Genomic DNA, 21,813 nt, shown 5'->3' on the forward strand with positions numbered 1-21,813 from the left:
CTACTGGGTGCTCCCTCCTTTTTCTCCGTCCCCACTGCCCTCGGGTAGGGTGTCTGAGCCGCTGTCCTTGAGCAGGGCCTGGGGTTGCAGGGAGGAGGCACAAAGGCGCTTTGTGCTGCGGCACCCAGCATCTTCTGGGTGAGGGAGCTGGCTCCGCTGTGAATGGGCCTCGGACAAAGGCACTGCCTGCGAGTACCTGTAATTGGAGCGTCCACGTGCGAGGCAAGGGACAAAAGGGAGATGAATGGCTGTGTTGTCTGGCTGTCCGTTGCTATGGTTTCCACGGGGCTGGTAGGGAGTACGGTTACCAGGCAACAGGAGAGGGACCAAGACAAAGGGAGATGGTGTGAGGGGGAGGATTGGGGCAGGTGTGTGTGCGTGCAGGGTGAGGTGGTAGGAGATACAGAGACCCAGGTAGACACAGAGGACGGATGGAGTCAGGGAGGAGAGACAGAGGATGAGGACAGGGAAAGAGAGAGAGAGGAGGTGGGGCCAGGGGGAGGCAGAAGGAGACACAGCGCACAGGAAAAAGACTTTGAGAAGCAGAGACATTACAGCTGAGAGAGACAGAGACACAGAGACATAGAGAAATGGAGCTATTCATTTGCCCATGATTACCTGCTGCGTGCCAGGCCCTGTGCCCTCTGGGGCAGGGCTCTGAGCAAGGCAGGCACCATCTAGCAAGGCAGACCCCACGGCCACCCTTGGGGCTCGCAGGTGCAGAGGGAGAGACTGATGCTGTGCTGGGGCCCAAGGGCTTGCTCCCTTTCCTCCTCGGAGTGACTGGAGCTCACTCTCCGGGCTGGAGCCTCTGGAAGCTGGGACCTGCCTCTGGGGAGTGTCCATGGGCGGCTCCGCTCCTGGGAGGCCGTCGGCACGAAGGGCCTCTCCCTAGTCACACGCTCTCCCTGGCCGCCCACCACGATGCTTCAGTCTCCCACCATCGTGGCAGCTGTGGCCAAGTCACTTCACTTAATGGTCAGATGGCTATGAAAGGCTTTCACATGTCACTCCTTTGATCCCATATGGGGGGGGCGTCCCCTGTGGAGGAGTGGAAACCGAGGTTCCCAGGGAGGGAGTGCTTTGCCCGAGGTCACACTCTCTCAGCGGCCAAGCCACGAAGGTCTCCTGAGTCCCGGCTCCGTGTTCTCCCTTCTGCTCACACCTGGTCTGGGCCGGGCTTACCTGTGTACAGGGAATGGAGGCCTACACCAGTGAACTTCAGTGCAATGGGGACTCACTGAAAGGATGGTGAGGGGGCTCCTGAGACCCCAGGGCAGGACTCAGAGCCGGTTCTTATGATAGGGGGCGCCAGGGCACTGGACAAAGATCAGAAGCCCAGAAGACCATTCTTTTGCTCTCTTTCTGGGACCACCCAGTGGCTGCGCTCCGCTTCTCCCGTCCCAGTGGCTCAGCTCACAGGATTACACAATGCCCAACGTGACCTTCAAGGACATTCTTTCTTTTCCAATTCGAGTTCTCCAGAGAGACCTTGGTTGGCTTCCTTCAATCAAGTGTGCAGTCCCGGTATAACTAATTGTGGCCCGTGGGGAGGCTCCTTGCACGTAGCATGACCGACTACCTGTGGCCAGCTCCACAGCAGCAGCTGCCGAAACAGCAGGTGTGGACGGAGCAGCACCCCGAGTTACCCACAGAGACACACTCACTTCCATCGTGAGGATGCCAGGGTGAACCTGGCCCATCTTCCAAGGCTGTTGGGAGGAGTTCACCCTTCCTGAAGGAGTTCGCACACCATCCAGTGCCCCAAAGGGGCTGGTTGTTATTTAGGTTAAAGACGACATACCCACCCCTCACTTCCTTTGCCAAGGTCACAGCCCTTGGGGGCTACCCAAGGGGGCAGCGTTTGAGAAGATTTTTATTGATGAGGGAGGGAAGGAAGGTAGGAAGCGTTGAGAGGATGGGTGGGCCAAGGTGTGTACCACGATGAGGAGGGGGATATCATTCATTAATTCATTCACCCGTTGAATAATACGTTCTGTGAGCCGACAATGTCCTGGAAACCAGGTGGTGGCGGATCAGCAGTGAAAATGACATGGCCTGTCCTCCCAGAGAGGCAGAGGGTGTGGGTGACCAACACAGGGCCTGCCAGTTCCCAGGTATCCTGACATGTGCTGCGCTGGAGATACAGCGGGGGCAGGAGGGGTGACTTAGCAGGAGCACCAGGGAAGACCGTGCGGGCGAGTCCAGAAGGGGGTCTGAGGGATGAATAGGGATTGGACAGGCAGAGGAAGGTAGTGTCATAGAGTGGTGGGCAGAGGCGTTCTGGAAGCGTGAGTGAATGTGAAGGTTAAGAGTCCCCAGGAGGGAGGCGCGGGAGTGAGTGGGGTGGGGGGTGAGAACCCTGGCGATCAAGGCTGGAGCTCATCAAGGAGCTAAACTATTTGGACTCTCTCCTAAGGACCCTGGGAAGCCATGAGAGGGTTTTAACGGGGTAGGGGAAGGTTGCTGCTTCAGATTTGTCTTCTAGAAAGATTACCCTGGCTGCAGGCAGAGTGGAATGGGTGGGGGCAGTGGAGGCAGGGAGGTCTGGGACGAGGGTGCCTCAGAGGAGAACGAGATGTCGGGTGCTGCCTTTCCAGTTTTCGTGTTCTTACCTCCCTCCCAGGGAGCGTGGCTCAGGCTCCTGATCGCAGGGCCCTGCCCGGCAGGGATCGATTTAGGAGGTTTGAGATGGGGCCCACGAGTCCGCCTTTTCCAACAGGCCCCATGGTGGCGAGTAAAAATGGCTCCCAGACCACTCTTTAAGAAGCTTTGGTCTGAGGGGCAGGAAGGTACAGGCACGAATCAGGAAGCATTTCAGAAACATCTTGCTCGTTACCACTTTAAAACCAAAGACCATTTTATGGCTCTGCCGGATTTTCACGAGAGTGCTTATAATTGGTTCGTCGTTATCATTTCGCATATACATCATGCTGCACACTCAGCCGCCAACATCTGTTGCTTGTAACCAAGGAGACAGACAGCAGGATGGAACGCGGGGAGTAGCTCCCTCTGACCATGTTTCATCTGCCTTCCCATAGTCCCGCTGGAGGTGGTGGGGGTGGCGGAGGGAAACTTAAAATGTATCGAATCCTCCTGCAATTTTGCAACGTCGCAGAGCTGGTTTGGCATTCCTGCTCCCCCGTCGTATGGGCTCTGTGATTCTGGGTGAGAGATTTCACCTCTCTGAGCCCCAAGGTTCTTCGTCTATGACATAGAGGCCAATCAGATCTTCCTCGAAGGGAGAGTTAAATGAAACAAATACATTTGTGTTTATAGCGTTATGAATTCATGGAAGTTGAACACATTTTATGTGCTTAACTTCACGGCATTATCACTTTCATGGGTGCTCACGTTACCCCATCTTTGGGGAGCGGGGCGCTAGTACAGGGGGTCCGTGAAGTGCTTTGGAAATGCTGCCGGCACGTCCGCAGCTTCTTACCCTCTGGTGCGATAATGACGGTGTACGGTTTCCGCTCAAGGCCGGGCGTCCGTCACCTCCCAGGAGCCCCGATTTCACTGAATGGGGGAGACGGTCTGTGAGACCACAGCCTGGTGCTAGAGGTGCCCACTGCCCCTGGGCTCGTCACTGGTTCGAGGCGTTTTAAGCGGACAGTTAGGAAACACATACGTTTTCTTAGGAGAAACCACATCATCAGTTCATGCTGATATTTCCAACTCAAACTGAGGGTGCATTGTTTTTATTTTGGTTTTCTATTTGTATATCTTTTAAACTGAGGCAACTCAACTCATAAGGCCAAGAAATTAGCTGCTTTATTTGCTTTATGTTATCATACAATTATAGCATGTTTCAGAATGATAATAACAGAGGACTCAAAAAAATTTTATTTTAAAGAAGATCACCAGGTAACATTTATTCAGATGCGCACTCTGTGCCAGGCACTCAGTCACCCCCCTCCCAAAACAGGGGGAGGCGTATGATTATTACCCTCCCCCGCATCGTACGGATGAGGAAATCAAGGCTTAAGGGGCATGAAGTCACGAGTCGGCAAGTGGCAAAGGCAGCATTTGAACCACCGTCTCTTTTCGGGTTTCATTTGTTCCCTCTTGCCTTTTGGAGTTAGTAACGTGCCCGCTCTCCAACTGCACGGACCACCTGGGTATTTAACACTTCAGAATGACTTGACATTCATTATGTGGGTATGCACAGAGGACAGAGAAGTGAGAGAGGCAAGCCGTTCGCTAGCCCAATGTTATTACTAGAACGGAAAGCTTCTTGAAGAATGTGGCGGCTCTTGCTCTCAGAGTGACAGGCTCTTGCTTTCTGTTTTATTAGCCGATGGGTTCCGTCTGGGGGCGTTGAGTGTTTCTCCTGGGCAGCTAGATCATTTTAAGCAGGACAAACAAATGGGAGAGGTCGTCAGGGACTTGAGAGAAAATGTGATCGGGCACAGGCTTGAACCTACCAGGGAAGCTTTCCGGGGTCACTGGCTCCCCGCCTTCAGGTGCTTTGCTCAAGCAGTTTTCCCCCATTGGACTGTCCGCCTGTGCAAGGGGTAGTCACCCTCAGAGACCCCGTTTCTCTGTGAAGCCTACCTCCATCATCCCCGCCTGCAATACGGTCCCATCCGGGAAGTGGGCGTACGGGGTTGCATAGTGCCCCCCCCAGATTCGTGTCCACCTGGAAACCTCAGAATGCGTCCTCCTGCGGAAATAGAGTCTTCCCAGATGTAAGCAGTTAAACAGGGTCAAACTGGACTACAGTGGGCCCTTCACCCGTCACCGGTGTCCTTAGAAGAAGAGAGGGACACAGAGGACGCCATGGGAAGACACTGCGGGTTGGAGGGACGCTGCCACAAGCCGAGGGGGGCCAAGAAGGCCTGGAGCCCCCAGAAGCTGGAAGAGGCAGGCAAGGGTGCTCCTCCAGTGAGTGGCCTTGAGGGAACGGGGCTCTGCTGAGACCTTCATTTCAGCCTTCTAGCCACCAGGACTGCGAAGAAATACATTTCTGTTGTTTTAAGTGACCTTTGTTTTTGTCAATTAGGAGACTACTATAGCTCCTACCCCAGCACTGGGGGAGAAAGGCAGCAGCTGGGAAGTCTGCAGGGACTCTGGAGGGTGATGAGGGTCATCCTGGTGAAAGCGGACGGTGGGAGGGGACAGGGAAAGGGCATTCTAGGCAGAGGGGCAGCCCCAGCGAAGTCCTGGAGGTGAGAAACGGCCTGGGGCAGGCGGGGAGCTGGGAGCGGCAAGCTGGGGCCGACTCCCTTGAATGATGCGAGGGTGGCTGTGATGTGAGGCTGGGAAGCTGGGCCAGGGCCAGTCACTCAGGGTCTGCAGGGCCAGCCAGGGAACTCCAACGTCTCATGCAGGCCCCAGGGGGCTGCTTGAGTCATAAGCGTGGGAGAGACTCGGCAGTAGCCGATCATCAGCCTGGACAGGCGTGCAGGTTCTGGAGGGTCAACCGCCTGCAGGCTGGACTTGTCCTCACATCAGAATTTGGTTCAGCACCTACAGGAGACCTGGCAGTCTTCCCTGGGCAGGGCCCAGCTCCTGGGCCACCCAGAGGCCGGACTTGCAAGGAGGATGTGAGGAAGGCCTCAGTCTAGCTGAGTGTTCCTCTGGCTCCCGGCGTGACTCCGTCTGAGACTCTGCCTGGAAGTCTGTCCAGCCGGCAGCCTCCAACCTTCGTTGTTTCCCAGGGCCTGCGTTAGTAAATATTTCTGGCCCAGAAAGCCAAGAAGCAGCCCCGCTCCAAGCTGAGGTCCCTGCTGCTGCCTTCTCAGGGGTGGGAAAAGGGGTGGGGGGGATGTTCATTCTCTCTTCACAGGGACCGAGGGGTCTTCCCAGGCCTGCTTCCATCGGCAATCCCTGGACCTCCAGAACACACCTGGAGTAGTCTTGGGATTTCTTCTGGGGAAAATGGGGAGGGATGAAGATGAGGGGGTGGCGGAGAGCTGGCCCAACCCACTGGCCGCTGGTCTAGCTTTCTGTCCATCATCTTCAGCCCCAGCCTTGCCCCTCCCTCCACTATCTGCCCTTCTCCCTTCAGCCCCCGCATTTCCCCTCTTCCCTCCTTCTGCTCCCTCCCCAGTCCGCCGGGACACTGGTCAAAGGGAGTGAGGGGACCTGGGTTTGCATGGCAGGTGACGAAGATTCCCTCCTTACCCAAACTCTAGTCGAGCTCTCAGAACTCTCTTCGCAACCAGGTCCTGATTTTTGGGCTCCCGTGTTCCTCTCTGCATTTAGCAAGACCCCTGCCCCGTCCGTGTAGCCGTCCTCGGTATCTGCTCACCTTCTGTATCTGATCAGGTTCCTCATCCTCCACACCCCACCCCCCCAGGCGACGTCCGGTCACTCTGGCTCGCCTTCAGCAAGACCTAAAAGGTCTGTGTAGAAGCAGCCCCGCCAACCTTTTGCTGTTTCCTCGTAGTAATTTTCTGTCCACTGACCCCCAGCCCGCCCCTCAGCTTGTAAGTTCCCACTCCTCCTCATTGTATTCAAGCCCAGTCTTTCTCTCCGACTGCAAAGTTCCGTCACTAGAACGGTGGGCCTCCCCGAGTGAAACCTGCCTTCCCGTGCTCGAATCAGCGGCGTGTTCTCTTTAACAGGCCGAAGGTGTGTGTTGAGTACACACTACAGCCCAGCAGAATTTAGCCCAGCAGTTAATCACAGAGGCCCTGGAGTCAGGACAGCTGGCGTCACCTCCCACTTGTTAGCTGTGTGGCCCCGAACAAGGGGCCAACCTCTCCGTGCCTCAGCTTCCCACCCTGTCAAGTGGGGATAAGTGCCCACCTCCTGCAGCTGTTTCTTTACTAGGATGGCTGTAAAACGCTTGGTCTAGTGTCTCGCAGATCTTAAATTCCAATTAAATGGTAATTAGCCTTAATTAGAGTGGCTGCTTTTATTTCTGGGAATGAAGGGTGATTGAAATAAGCACTTAGAGACACACGGACCTATCCGTGAATTCCGACTTTGCTGCCTGCTTGCTCAGTGACCTGGGGCCAGCTCCTTTACCTCCTGGAGCCTCCGTTTCCTTATCTTTAACCGAAGCAAACACATCCAGCTCTCCAAGTGGTGCAGGTGAGGTTGTGAGATGTTTGTGAACCCTGTGACACCCATCAGGGGGTCACTACTTCCTGTGCCTTGGGGACACACTCCCTCTCCTGCCTTTGCGTCCTCGTCTAGGAAATGGGGACAAGAAGAGCACCTATTGCATAAGCTTGCTGCGAGGGTTAAATGATTTATTTTAAGCAAAGCTCTCAGAATAGTATCTGGCACTGATAAATAGTACAATTATTCTTCCTACTATTATTCTTCCTTGCAGTAATAAACGTTGGTGGCCATCATTTATTAAGCACTTACCCTGTGCCAGGCATGATGCATTACAGCCCTATGAATTAGGAGTGAATTAGGAGTTCTTAGCCCCACTTTACAAAAGAATAAACTGAGGCTTAGAGGGGTAGGATCACTTGCTCAAGGTCACCCCACTTGTAAGTAGCAGAGGTACTATCGTTGTCATTGCAAGAATGCATACGGCGGCCTGGTTATGTGGCATCATACCCGAACACATTAGCCATCCTTGTAGTCTCATGCTCCAACCCCCCTCCTGGCCGGCCCGCACTGGGCTGCAGGAGAAGCTCCCGCTGCAGTGTAAACAGAGAGAAATATAGGTCAGGTCTGGCGGCCCACCCCCACCTTGCTTCCTGCTCGTTTTATCCCAGAGCCAATCGTGTCAACTTGATCTTCTGCCCTGAACTTCAGCTGTCCTCGGGATGTTCTTGTGTCTCATGAATTATGCAAACTTAACAAAATGTGTGCTCCACAGATTAAAGACTCCGGTCTCCTGGCTGGAAGGCCTTTCTTGCCCCCTCTGGATGCTTTTCTTCCTCTTGCTCTCGCAGCCTATTTTTCAGCCTTCTCTCTTGTTGCTCTTAACAGCTGCACTCGGGGTTCCACTGCTTCGTCCTAGTCTCACTACAGATTCTGCCTCATCAGCTAAAAACACTTTGGAGAATCCCCAGGGTCCTGGGTGAGCTTATGGGAACACCCCCCTCCCCCCCCAACACCACCCCGCCCCTGCCCCGGAGAAGTTGAGTGCATTAGAACTCAGCATGGCTGGCTCTGATCATGTGGGTCCAATCAGTAGTGTAAACTGACACCTCAGACAAAAAGAAAATGCCCCCGTTTGTAGCATTTGCCAATTTCCGTAGTGTAAACACCCCACCGGCCTGCATTTCAAGCTACCAGTGTGACATCACTGAATGGGACCTCGGAATAGACGCCGACAATCCGCTCTTTATGAGATGGTGTAATCTGGCTCCAGCCATGGCTACGTTCAAGTCCTGAGAGTGGTAGAGGCAATTTTATTATTGGTCTCAGTCTGGGTCCTGACCAGGCCACTTATTAGCTGTGTGAACTTGGGCAATTTACTTAACCTCTTGGAGCCCCAGTTTTCTCGTCTTCAAGTGGGCATGCTAATAGGATTTCTGTCTGGGGTTGTGTCAGGGTTAAATGAGTTAAAATATGTGAAGTGTTTAGCACTTAATCTGAAACACAGAGTTCAATAAATGGTAGCTGCACCAGGTCAGGCTGGGAAGGGCCTGTGCCAGTCAAGACAGGCGAGGTGTTGCTATAGTAACAGATAAGCCCCAAGCTCAGTGTCAGTATAAGAAAACTTTCTTTCTCCGTCCTGTAGTGTGACAGAGGCGTATCGGCAGGGAGGTCTCTGGCCCTGGATTCTCACGATCACCACAGCATGAAGAAGGGGCGAGGCTGAACCGCATGCTCTCTTTAACCCTTTTGGCCGCAAGGGGCACTCGTCACTGCCGCTCATATTTTATTAGCGAAAGCAAGCCAATGGGCATGCCTAAATTCAAGGGGGTGGAGAGGAGTAATCCTACTACGTGCCTGGAGAGAGAATCCGTGATTCTTGGTAAGCAGTCCTAAAGATTCACGCAGCTTCTTACACCTCTTTTCTCTAACGGCTCCCATTTTTTTCATTCATCAGCCGCTGTTAAAACTGAGCAAGGAGAGTAAGTGGGAAGCCCAGTTCTCAAACTCGCCAGCTGGATGACCTTGGGCAGGTTACTGAGCCTCTTTAGCCTCAGTTTTCTCGTCTGTAAAGTGGAGAGTGGAGACCCTTCATCGGTCAGAGTTGTAGTGTGGATTACTTGGGCTAATATGCATAGTTACCGCTAACACTGAATTAAATATAGATTGTCATTATTACTAACCCATGACAATCCTACGAGGTTGGCACTGTCATTACCTCTTTTTGCAAATGTGGAAACCGAGGCTCAGAGGAGTGGTTTCACTTGTCCAGAGTCACACAGTTGGGAGGTAACAGCATCAGGATTAGAGTGTATGCCTGTCTGATCCCCAAAATTCTACTTTTGAGGAGCCTGACACTTAAAAGAAAAGATATATTTATTTGTATTTAGAGAAAGAGGAAGGGAGGGAGAAAGAGAGGGAGAAAAACATCAGTCAGTTGCCTCTCATACTTGCCCTGACCAGGGACCAAACCTACAACCCAGGCATGTGCTCTGACCCGGAATCAAACCAGCGAACTTTCAGTTTGTGGATGATGCCCAACGACACCCAACCAACTGAGCCATACCAGTTACAGCACCTGGCATTGTTTCGAGAGGGAACCACCAGCCTCTCCCCCATCTCATGTGTATCTGCACCCAGAGAGATGTCCTTGGCCTGGGGTGGGGGGGGGGGGAGGTTTCTGCTGCAGACCGGTGACCTTGGTGACCAAACAAAGCAAAAAAGTGAACACATTAAAATGCAAACACACAGGGGCTCCCTGCCTTGCTTATAGGCTTGCCTATAGTAAATGTCTCAATTAACACAGAAGACCTTTCTTGTTCCATAGCTGCAGGCCAGTTCCTCTTTCCAATCAATTAACTTGTTGACAGTCAGCACAGGAGGCTACCTGCAAATGAACAGCCAAGGTGCCTTTTGGTACAGGTGTCTGTGTGCTCCCATGGGGCTGTGTGAGCAGGGAGTGGACTTGAGTGGGCTCAGATATTTTGTGTTTTTTTTTGTTTGTTTTGTTTTTTTTTTTTAAAGATTTTATTTATTTATTTTTAGGGAGGGAAGAGAGGGAGATAGAGAGAGAGAGAGGGAGAGAGAGAGAAACATCAATGTGTGGTTGCTGGGGGTTATGGCCTGCAACCCAGGAATGTACCCTGGCTGGGAATCGAACCTGGGACACTTTGGTTCCCAGCCCGCGCTCAATCCACTGAGCTACACCAGCCAGGGCTGGCTCAGATATTTTGATGCAGTCCTTGGTGAGAAATACACTGTATATCACAGTCAGTACATGGTATGCACACACAGACACATGCACATGTGCACACTTGCTCTCACACACAGGGACACACATAGCTATTGCACAGGGGTATTTTCTACTCCATTCCACTCCACTCCATTCCATTCCACTCCACTCTATCCCATTCCACTCCACTTCACTCCACTCCACTCCACTCCATTCTACTCCATTCCGCTCCACTCCATTCTACTCCACACCATTCCATTCTACTCCACTCCATTCCACTCCACTTCTTTCCATTCCATATAATCTATTTCATTCCACTCCACTCCACTCCACTCCACACCACTCCATTCCACTACATTCACTCCATTCCATTCCACTCCATTCCATTCCACACCATTCTGTTCCACTCCACACCAATCCACTCCATTCCACTCCACTCCATTCCACTCTGCTTCTTTCCATTCCATTCCACTCTATTTCATTCCACTCCACTCCACTCCATTCCACTCCATTCCATTCCACCCCACTCCACAACCACTCCACTCCACTCCACTCCACACCACTCCATTCCATTCCACTCGACACCACTTCACTCCACTCCACTCCATTCCATTCCATTCTATTCCATTCCAATACATTCCATTCCACACCACTCCATTCCACTCCACACCACTCCATTCCATTCCACTCCACACCAATTCACTCCATTCCATTCCATTCCACTCCACTCCATTCCATTCTACTCCATTCCACTGCATTCCACTCCATTCCATTCCACTGCACTCCATTCTATTCCAATCCATTCCACTCCATTCCATTCCACTCACAACATTCAATTCCATTCCACTCCACACCACTCCACTCCATTCCATTCCACTCCACTCCATTCCACTCCACTCCATTCCACTCCATTCTATTCAATTCCACTACATTCCATTCCACTCCACACCACTTCACTCCATTCCACTCCATTCTATTCCACACCACTCCACTCCTTTCCAGTTCACTCCACTCCACTCTATTCCACTCCATTCCATTCCACTCCCCTCCATTCCATTCCACTTCACTCCATTCCATTCCATTCCACTTCACTCCACTCCATTCCACTCCATTCCAATCCATTCCACTCCACTCCACTCCACTCCACTCCATTCCACTCCACTCCACTCCATCCCATTACACTCCATTCTATTCCACGGCACTCCATTATTCTCTATGTCCAGTCAGTTCCACCTTCTCTCTTATAAAACGTCTCCCTCCTACCTCCCAGGCCTTCAATAGATTTTCTGTGAAATACAAATATAGTTTTCTCTGCAAAGGCCTGAGATACCTGGGTCAGACCCCAGACCCCTGCAGCCCTCAGAAGGTTTAGTTCTAATTAGAAGCCCATCTGGGCCTGTCCTGCTGTCCTGCTGTCCTGGAGGGCTTATCTGGGGCCCCCAGCCTCCTGTGCTGCCAGAGATAAGGTGCCCTCAAAAGGCTAGATAAGAGATGCAATGTCTTTGGGACCCTGAAGCACCCTCCCTGCAGGCCAAAAGCTGACCTTCCTGTTATTGACCCTAATAATATCCCAGGATACACTCAGGGCTTTAGCGCTGAGCCAGACAGCCCCTGGGATGATCAGGCTAACTTCTTTTTTTTTACTTAGTATTGCTAATTTGTCATTAATTAAATAATTGAGTTACTCAATTTATTAAACACCACTGTGTACTGTATTCTGTGCTGAGGATAGAGCAGTAAAATGATAATAGATGCAATATTGTAAATCTCGGCACTCATAATAAATGAACCGGATTGAACACCTACTGTGTTCTAGGAGCTTAATTTGTATAAGGAACTTCATACCAGAATTCCTTGAGGGGAGACAACTGCTTCTTTTAGTGGAAAATACTTTAATTATCTGCCTGTAATCATTATAGCTATTAATTAATTATAGCTATGAATACACTGGACACTTAACTCTCCGAGATTCAGAAGTGATATTTAAAATGTTTAGCAAATGACCAATTAACCAGTGAATACATTTGTCCCACTTCTCACTGCTCTTACAACTGTTGCATAAACATCAAATCTTCTGTTATTCATTCATTCATTCTTTTACTCTGTCCTTCAGTATATTGTGAAGGGCCTGCTGGGTATCAGGAACTATATTAGGAACTGGAGATACAACAACTATGAAGGCATTGTAACCCAGAAGAGGGGGAGAAAGAAAGACATTGACCAAATCCATGAAATATGACAAAGAAAACTTCAAGAGGGTACGCCTAGAAGTCTCACCTAGTTGGAGGCATTACGGAGGGCTTTCTGGAGGAAGGGGCACTGATACTAAGACTCAAATGGTGAACCGGGGTTAACCAGATTAGGTCTCTTGCTTGTCCATTTTTGTGTTCCGTAAGATAGAACATGGTGCTCTGAGCTTAGTAGGGCTTCACCAAATTAAACATATTGACTCTGAAAGCCAGTTTCTGGCTGGATGGTAATGGACCAAGCAAGCCATAAGGAAGATATATCGCATCTCTTGTCATTGCGTGCACCGAGCACCTGGCCGAGAATCAAAGGCAGTTTTCTCTACTCAAAATTCATGGTAACATCAGAGCTTTCAACAAACGCTTCACCTGCCCACTCCCCAAGACTGAGAAGTTAAAGGAGAGCCCAGGGAAGTAGGCCTAGGAGACAAAAGTTGATGAGAGAGAATCTCACTAGGTCCTAGTCTCTTAAACTCATGCCCAGAGAGAGGAACCATGCTGGTCTGAGTTTCTAGAGCTTCTGTTCTTTTAGGAGAAACCAGGAACCTGAATTTTCATGTGAAATTTTCTCATTTTCATGTCTGAAGCTAATTTAAAACTTTAAAAAAGTCATTGCCTACCGCCCAACATCTGTGGGCTGCTGCCCTAGTCCACTTGGGCTGCTGTAACTAGAATACCATGGACTGTGCAGCTTAGACAGCAGACATTTATTTCTCACAGTTCTGGAGGCTGGGAAGGCCAAGGTCAATGGGCCAGCAGATTTGGTGTTCGGTGTTTGGGGCCACTTCTTGCTTCCGAGATGGCTGGCTTGTTGCTGTGTCCTCACACGACCCAAGGGCCAAGGGAGCTCCTGGGGGAGTAATCCCATTCGTGAGGGTTCTACCCCAAGGCTCCACCTCCTGATATCATCCTCCTGGGGGTTAGCATTTCAACACAGGGATTTTGGAAGGACATAAACATTCAGTCTGTAACAGCTGCCATTTCTGACTTAGAAGTCATTTCCTAAAAATGGGGAGGGAATAAGAGGAATTTACATTTACCATGCAGCAATGTTATTTTGAACATTGTACTATATGTTCTGTGGGCCTTTACCATGAACTTTCTTTGCACGACTATCTCTATTACCTTGTTTAATCTTTGTAACAACCTCATGGGACTGATATTATAATCTCTGTTGAGGAAGATACCAAATAAAGTCACTAGGGACCCAATTTTACCCACAAGGAAGTGTAACATCCAAACAGAATTGAAAGTGAACAAAGAAGAGGAGAAAGCTCTTGAATTGGAGACTGATTTTATGAGAACTCCCCAGGTGGTCTTATAAAGAGCTTTGAATAACCAGATGTGTGTCTGAAAACTGATCTTTTGTTGATTGGGTGTCTCCACTAATTGATTTCAATGCTACCACTCCCTCTTGCAATGTTTTTTTGCTGAGAGAACTTCCACATGCTGGTATAGGAACCTGGCTCCCCTGTTTTGGAAAATGTATGTAACTCATAAAGTGATTCACTATAAATTAATTCATGTCTGTGATATCTGAGATGCGCTCAGCTAAGCAACACTGTTACACCTCTAGTCTCTGATCTCAGTGCCTCTGAGTAGTTCGGTTCTTTTATTTGACGATCTATAGGCATTTCATGTAAGAAAAAAAACAATCAAAAAACACTTCCCTTTTATCACAACTTCTGTAATTTTTGCCTGAAGTGAGCATCCTGTAATCTTAGAATCTTAAGAGCTCCTGTACCAGGAAGGATTTCACCAGATGCACCCAAGGCCCCTCCAAGTATCTCCAGGTGGGATTTAGCTTGGTCTCGGGTCTTCAAACCAACCCTGTAGAGGTGTTGTCTGTTCCAAGATGTGAGCTCCATGAATAATCATATAAAAAGGATTAACTGTCTCAGTCATTGGAAGGTCAGAAATCGAATGGAGTAACCTTGTTGCTTAGCAGAGCGGATCTGAGTTCTGGTGTGCAGTAAGCTGCCAGGCTGCTTGTGGGAATGTAGATTCTTTTTTTTTTAAAGATTTTATTTATTTATTTTTTAGAAAGGGAAGGGAGGGAGATGGAGAGAGAGATAGCGAGAGAGAGAGAGAAACATCAATGTGCGGTTGCTGGGGGTTATAGCCTGCAACCCAGGCATGTGCTCTGGCTGGGAATTGAACCTGCAATGCTTTGGTTCACAGTCCACGCTCAATCCACTGAGCTATGCCAGCCAGGGTGGCCACTCCAACTTTTTAAAGCATCAGTGCACCCGCCCATTATACTTAAAAACTCCCTTTTACCCTCACATCTACCCTAGTCTTAGTCCCTTTTTACACACAAGGGAACTGAGACTTGGAGAAGTGAAGTTGGCAGACCAAAAATACTGAGCTGTTAAGTGCTGGTGGCAAAAATATGAGCCAAGGTTTATTTCTCTTGGTGTTTGATTACAAATGCTATACTTAAAATAAAAGAGAGTGAAGAGGAGCTGTTGATGGTTTTGGAGCAAGGAAGTGACATTTCAGAACTCCGTTGTAGAAAGATAAATCCGAAAGGGTTGTTATGAGTTGTGTGGAAACTGGGGGCAGGAGGACCAGTTGAGGAGCAAGGTGAAGAGGTTCTGAGTTATGCCAAGTGAAGTGAAGACTAAATACATTCCTGCCTCACTGTCTGCAGTTACTTATCTGTGAGGAGATAATCCCAGGTACAGTGATTCCCTTCTTCATTTGAGCATGCCTCTGCAAAACTGACCAGACAACTCCCCCACTCATTTGGGTATGGCCAACATTCAGCATTGATTCCGGACCCTGACAAGTGTGTTTCTCTGAGCCTCAGTTTCCCTTTTTGGGAAATGGGGCTTACAGTGCCAGCTATCGCTATTTCAAAGAGGTTCTATGAGGGAATGTGTTTTTAAAAGTTGAAGTCGTCAACTCGATTTTAAGGTTTCCTGTAAATGGAACAGAGCAAGACAGCAGGAGGCACTCATTTAAACTTCAATTTCATGATTGATTCTGTGTGTCTTGATTTTGTAAATTAAAATTTTCAGATATTAAAGGATGAGGTAGTGGAGAGGGAACGGAAGATAGATTTTCTTGTGTTGTGGTTTCCATGGTGACCAACTCTCAGGCATCAACCACCGGCTGAAATACAGATAAATAAGAAAATGATCACAGAGTGCTTTGCACAGTGCGTGGCACATAGGAAACAGTCACTGTATATGACATCAGAGTCACTGCCTCTGTAAAAGCCACCTATCTGTAAGGCTACTCATGAAGAGCATCATGGGAAATTCCCTTCTTTCTGGAATACTTAAGCCTGAACATCCTGAGATTTAAAAAGGTTCTAAGGCAGTGAAACTGTGTGGGATGGGGCATAGAGAAGAAGTTTGGTTTGTGGGATTCCCCTTCTTCTGAACCAGCTGCACAGTGGGGCATCGCCATCCTGGTTCACCTTGTGTCTTATTTAAGACATCTTTGCAAACATCAAGTTCGAGATATTCTCCTATTTTGTCATTTAGATACTCTATCATATTTGTTCCTTTCCCCTTTAGATCTGCAATCCACCTGGAATAGATGTTTGTGTATAATATGGAGAACAGAATCCAGATTTTCCCATATGGTTGGCTAATAGACCTAGCACCATTCATTGGCAAGGTCACTGTTTCTCCATTGCTCTCCAGTGGCACCTTTCTTAGAAATCGAGTGCCTTTGTCTGTGCGAATTTCTTTCCGAGCTCTCTATGCTGTTCCACTGGTCTGTTTATATTTTTTATATCAAAGCACGCTCCATTAATTACTCTGGCTTTATAATAACTCCTGATACCCATTAGTGAAATTCGTCTGACTTTGTTCTTCTTTGTGATAAGCTTGGCTCTTTAATCTTTAACACATATTTTAGAATTCCCTTGTAAATACCCACGAAAACAAACTTGCTGGGATTTTGATTGGGATTATACTTTGTAGATCAATTTGAGGAGAAATGGCATTTCTACAATATTGATTCATTTTTCTTGTCTCACCAAAACCCTATAAGGCAGGTTCTGTTGTTTTTCCCATTCACAGATGCACCTCTCCTTTGTAGCTGGCACAGGGAAGTGAACTAATCCAGTGACCTGCCGAGGAGGAGAGGTGAGCCTGGTCTGTCTCACCTGGGTGTGTATTACACCTTTGACATGGTTTAGAATGACTGGCTTATGGTAATTATATAAAGCAAAGTAATTGTATTCAGTTTTACTATATCGCTTTTGAATTCTGTATGAAACAAGCACTCTTTACGCTGCACTGGGGCAGACCACTCCCACTACCCTTGGTATGGCCGTGACCTAATACCGCCACGTTTATTCACCTATGCAAACATCACTTTGGAGGCGAGCAGGGTTTGATAAGCAGGTATGGGTGGCATCCATCTTTGAATGAGCAGGTGGCAGGCACATCCAGCTCTTTCAGGGCAGCAGTGTGGTGGTGTTTCAAGTCCAAAGTCGCTGATAGGAACTGAGGTGCCCGCGATGACTAGTTGTCATAGCAGTTGGTTTCTGAAGTGCTATACTTGGGTTGCATTCCTGGCAATCTAATTCCTGAATATGATTTCTTGACCCCCCCCCACTGGAGATGCCAGAAACGTTTCAACATCATTACATTATTTGCATCTCAGGATCCCGACGAGTAGCATTGTGACTATGGTTATTATTAGTCTCGCCTCCTCTGTGCAGTCTATACACTGCCATCTTCCTGCTCTGTGTGCTAGCCCGGGCTTCCAGAGCTCCAGATCTTGCTCAGCCCACCCACGCCAGACAACTGCTTGTCTGCAGCCAAGGATTAGACAAATACTTAGGACCTGTATTGTCCAGCCAGAGGGTAATGAATGGTGTTTCTGCTTGTAGCGGCCCCACATTCGAAATGACTCCATGTGCGCAGGGGCCTCCAACTCCCTTCTGTTTGGCAAGAGTTAAATGACATGTGGAAGGAGCCAGCGTGCTGCTGGCTAAAGGACCAATAAATCATGCAGCGGGCGTGGGGGAAGCAGCTAGGCCTTTCCCTGGAAAGGCTTTCTTGTCCAAGGCGCCATTAGCAGTGCCACTATTTGCAATCACAATAAAAATAAAAGTAAGAGGAAAACCACGTAGAGGCAATTCTACTGCCTACTGGATTTTTAATTTTCTTCACGATGCCAGAGGCAATCTTGAGCCCATTATGTCTAAATGAGGCGCATTATAAAAGGCTAGCAAAGTCCAAACTGCTTTTACAGCCATTAATTAGCCAGACTTCTAAGTGGGCCCACAAGAGTAAGCTTGGGTATGGTCTCTGGTCTCTTAGAATGGGGCTGTAGGAGGCAGAGAAGTCGGCTACCATCGGGTCAGTCATTATTCTCCTGCCCCCTCATCTCACTTCTAATCAGATGGATGTTGCCTCTTCTGAGATGGGGGCGGGGAGGGTACTGTGTAACCAAGCACCTAATGAGACTGCTCTGAACTTTCCTGCAAGGATCAGACAACTTGAGCCCAGGGATGGACGGTATCTCACCAGTCCCCATACCCACAATACCTTGTGGTGAACCAGCCAGCATCCTTGGTGGCAAGCGACAGAAACCTGACTCTGGCTTTCTTCAACTAAAAGGGGGTGCGTGGAGTGAATGATGAGCTGGAGGACGAATGAGCATCAAGGAATGAGTGTGAATGTCCAGCAGCAGAAATCGTCTGGTTCACGACTTCAATCATCTCTACATCTTTCAGTCACGAGCTCAAGATTCCAAGCCCCCTGGAGGAAGCGTGTAACTAGCAGGGTCTGAGTCGTTCTCCCTCTCTATCGTGGCTGCCATGGTGGTGAGGGGCACCCACCCAGGGGCACTGTCAGTGCACCCTCCCCACATGGAAACCAGCGTGCCAGCAGGAAGAGGGGTTGTACACTGGATATCCCCCAGTGACCGAGGCCCCTGGTCTGATGGGGCCCATAGATGTTACACGTTGAGCTGAACGTGCTACCTGCATCTTTTGGGCAGAGTGAGGTGTCTCCCCAAGAAGGAAGAAATAGGAAAATGTGATTTTTTTTTTACCCTTTGAGTGTGGACCGGAGAGAGCTTGTGGTGTACCGAGACCTACGCTAAACATCCCCCGTACATTATTCTCACAACCCTTGAGGTAGGAACCCCATATCCCCATTTTACAGATGAGGAAACTGAGGCTCACGGCAGCAAAGTCACTTGCCCTTGCCCAAGGACACAGGTGGAGCACAGATACAAACCGAGATGTTTCAGGCACCAAAATCCATGCTTTTAATCATTGCATGTACTTCCTCCTCCCACTTGCGGTCTGGGGCAGGGCACACCTTAAAAGACAAGAAAGCCCTCAGGACTACAGCTTTGATTGTAACCTGCCTGGAAAAGCGAACGTATCTAAACGTAAGGATAGGGTGCTATGGAAACAGAATGTTGAGGCTGGGAAACAGGAGGAGTGAGTGAGTGAGAGGCAGGTGATGGCCAAGTCCATTCGGCACTGTTCAGGGGATGGGAGGCCAGGGTCACGAGGTTCTGTGGTACCTGAGCCTCGGCCGACAGGTGCATCGTGTACATATCACTTTGCAGTTTGCTTCCCCCGCCCTTCAAAATGCAAAAGTAGGTTTTAAAAATCCTTCGAGAAGCAGTATAACTTTTGGAGCGGGATGGCCTGGGTTTAGATGCCCCGGGTGCTTTTGTGTTTTGGGCAGGTCATCTGACATCTGGGTGCCGCGGCTGCCCGGTCAGCAACGGCCGCACAGCATGCTGTCCACTGTCACCGCTGCCCCGCAGATGCCTATTAGCTCATGTGCCCCCTTGCAGCTATTCCGAGCAGCTCAGTTTTGAATATCTGTGTGCATCCCTCCTCGGGTGCATTGCATCTATCTGCATTTTTCTCTAGGCCAGATGCCAGGACGAGGAGTGTCTGAATCCTAGGGCATGGGCATTTTTCAGTGCTCGTCAGTACCACCAGACAGCCCTCCGAAGCTGCTGAGGCAAGGCGCACCCCATCGTGAGAGCGGAGTGATCTAGTTCTTACCTGGTCGAGTCTGCCTTTTCGGAGAAACCGAACCTCCCCCTTGCTCATTAAGGCACATCTATTTTGGGAGCTCAGCTGACAGCCCTGGCTGCGCCCCTCTTTCTGATTCTAGCTCTGTGTCCTCAGCAGATCCTTGCTATTGTTTTTCCTTCCCGACTCCTCATTGACGCGGCCAAGTGCTTTCAGGATCCTGGGTAATAATGGCAGACAGCGCGCAGAATGGAATGTGGAACCGGAGACGCTGAGTGTAGCCTTTTGTAAGAAGGCTTTGGCGTGATTTCAGCCTGAAACGGAGCACTTCTTGCACTCGGCCTAGATCGCCTCCTCTGCACCTGGCACGCGGGGTGGACGCCGCAGACAGGCTGAATGTCTCTCAGGAAGGGCTTGGGCTGTTCTCTGTGGCTTTGGAAGCAGGGCACCAGCTCACAGGCAGGGGCTGGGGGGTGGTGGGTGGAGGATTTCAGCCTAGCTTTGGGCTTCCAGCAGCCGTTTCCTTTCTGACCTTGCAGATGTCAGCCAACGGGCAGTAACTTCAGAGGGGTAACAACTCGAGACAGAGAAAAGAAAATCTAGTCATTTAGGGCCTAAATTGACCATCATAAAACTCTCTTCATTGTTGTTGTTGTTGTTGATGATGATGATGATGATGATGATTATTTTTGGAGGTACTGGCAAAACAGAGCTTGAAAGATTATCTAAAAATCCAAATAAACACCTTAGCAGCTCCCTGGAGGGGAAGATGCCCTTAAAGTTACCTTGTATTTTCACCTTTGTCCTGCAAGTTTGCCCCCCACGACTGTTGTATTTGGCCAGCTCTCTCCCCAGGCACAGGTTTTGCTGTCTGTGCGTTCTCTGCCTGGAAGAAGGGAAAGGTTTTGAAATTAGTGTCTGCACTGGTGCTTTGCATTCAGATGCTAATGAGATGGCCAGGCCGACCACGCTAAATGTTTATATTAAAATGGAAATATGTAATCGATTTTTCAAATAGGGCCTTCTATTCACTTTTAAAATAACACTTCTTGGGACTAAAAACAAAATCGAAAAAAATGCCGTCTGTAAGTGATATTGGCTGAGGCAGCAGCTTCTGGTGAGCTATAGCCCAGACTAAGGAGAGAGAGAGATCATTGTTTCCGAGAATGCCTTAGTCCACCGTTGTCTTTGTTACCATAGAAAGGGGAATGTATTTCTTAGTTGCGTGTGGGATTACTATCCTTTCAGGAAAATGATACCCTCTCTTCAGGAGACGTGTAAAAAAATTGCTCTTGCCAGATGAATAAAGTTGAAGTCTCGTTAGCCTATTGATTTGACCATCGGTGGGTAGTTTGAGGAAAAGTGGGTGAAATATGACTGCTTCCGAGTCGGAGATGAGGACGGGGATCCAAGTCCCGTTCACTGGCCGTGCAGCTCATGGTCTCTTTGATTTTCTGTTCCCACATTTGAAAAAAATGAGCCCTGGCTGGCGTAGCTCAGTGGATTGAGCACGGGCTGTGAACCAAAGTGTCGCGGGTTCGATTCCCAGTCAGGGTACATGCCTGGGTTGCGGGTCATGACCCCAGCAATCGCACATTGATGTTTCTCTCTATCTCCCTCCTTTCCCGCTCTAAAAATTAAAAAAAAAGAATGTTTAAAAGAAAAGAAAAAATGAAAAAAAAAAAGGCTGGTAAAAGGGCTGAGTTACCAGAAAAGGGAGAGGAAAAAACCTGCTTCGGTAATAATTCAAAATACCTTTTAATTACGGAGCTAACACGCTACAAATGATAAGATAAACTGACTTATTGAGTGCTTACTGTGTGCCAGACAGTGAAGAACTTTATTTACATCAACAATGGAATTCTCCTGATAACTTTATTAGGCAGGTACTATTAAGTAGGTACTAATAATATGCTGGCTTTAAGGATATTGGCTAATTTATTCAACAAACGTTTATTAAATGAGTTTGCATTTCTTGGTAAAATAGGATTAGTTGAGTTACCCCTTGAAATATTCATTGAGTATCTACTGTGTACTAAGCAATGCGTTAAATTCTGGAGCTGTGTTGGTAAGCAATAGTCCTTGCTCTCATGGAAATTAGTTTGGATGGGGAGGCAGACCATAATCAAATAACCTCAAAAATGGGTAAATTGTTACAAATTGCTTCTGTGAGAATATCCAACCAACAAATCTGCCCAAGATTGGAGGAGCGGCCTGCACTGAGGTCTCAAGGAGAGGCAGGAATGAAGTGAGGAGAGAGGGGGTCCCGGTGGTCCAGGCAGAGGGGGCCACCCTTGCAGTGGTCTGTGGTAGGGAAGTGTGGCATGCGTGCGAGTCCTCCTTTAACC

This window comes from Phyllostomus discolor, chromosome 13 (genome assembly GCF_004126475.2).
Source record: "Phyllostomus discolor isolate MPI-MPIP mPhyDis1 chromosome 13, mPhyDis1.pri.v3, whole genome shotgun sequence".
Taxonomy (NCBI): domain Eukaryota; kingdom Metazoa; phylum Chordata; class Mammalia; order Chiroptera; family Phyllostomidae; genus Phyllostomus; species Phyllostomus discolor.